Here is a 540-nt window from a genome sequence, read left to right on the forward strand (position 1 = left end):
CCGCTGAGCCTGCGCGGCCGGCGCCTGTGCTCCGCAACGGGAGGCGCCACGACAGTGAGAGGCCCGCGTACCGCAAAAAAAAAAAAAAGATAGCATACATGTTTGTGTGGGTGTGTGTTTTTTTCTTTTCCATGATAGGTTATTACAAGACACTGCATACAGTTCCCTGTGCTATACAGTACGACTTGGTTGCTTACCTATTTTATATATTGTAGTGTATATTTGTTTTGTTTTGTTTTTGAAAACTAAGGTGCTTTATTTCTTTGTAAAAACAACTTATCAAGAGTAGTTTGAACAGTACTTGTCTTATTCTTGTCATATAACTTATTGTATGGAGCAAACATCATTTCCATGCCTCAGCTAATTGTCACACACCTTTTGAAGTTTCCATTAGCTTCTAACACTTTATCTTTTGCAGTGAAATAACTCTGATAGTTTGTTTTTTTAATTTAATTTTTATTTTATATTATAGTTGATTTACAATGTTGTGTTAGTTTCAGGTGTACAGCAAAGTGAATCAGTTATACATATACATATATC

At 35.6% G+C, this 540-nt stretch overlaps 1 protein-coding gene across 1 annotated transcript in view; it reads right to left on the reverse strand.

The window, feature by feature from the left end:
* CPT1A (carnitine palmitoyltransferase 1A) overlaps positions 1-540 on the reverse strand; it is a 10,010-nt gene that overhangs the window by 2,628 nt on the left and 6,842 nt on the right. The window lies entirely within an intron of this gene.

The sequence above is a fragment of the Physeter macrocephalus genome, chromosome 16 (genome assembly GCF_002837175.3).
Source record: "Physeter macrocephalus isolate SW-GA chromosome 16, ASM283717v5, whole genome shotgun sequence".
In the NCBI taxonomy this organism is placed as follows: Eukaryota; Metazoa; Chordata; class Mammalia; order Artiodactyla; family Physeteridae; genus Physeter; species Physeter macrocephalus.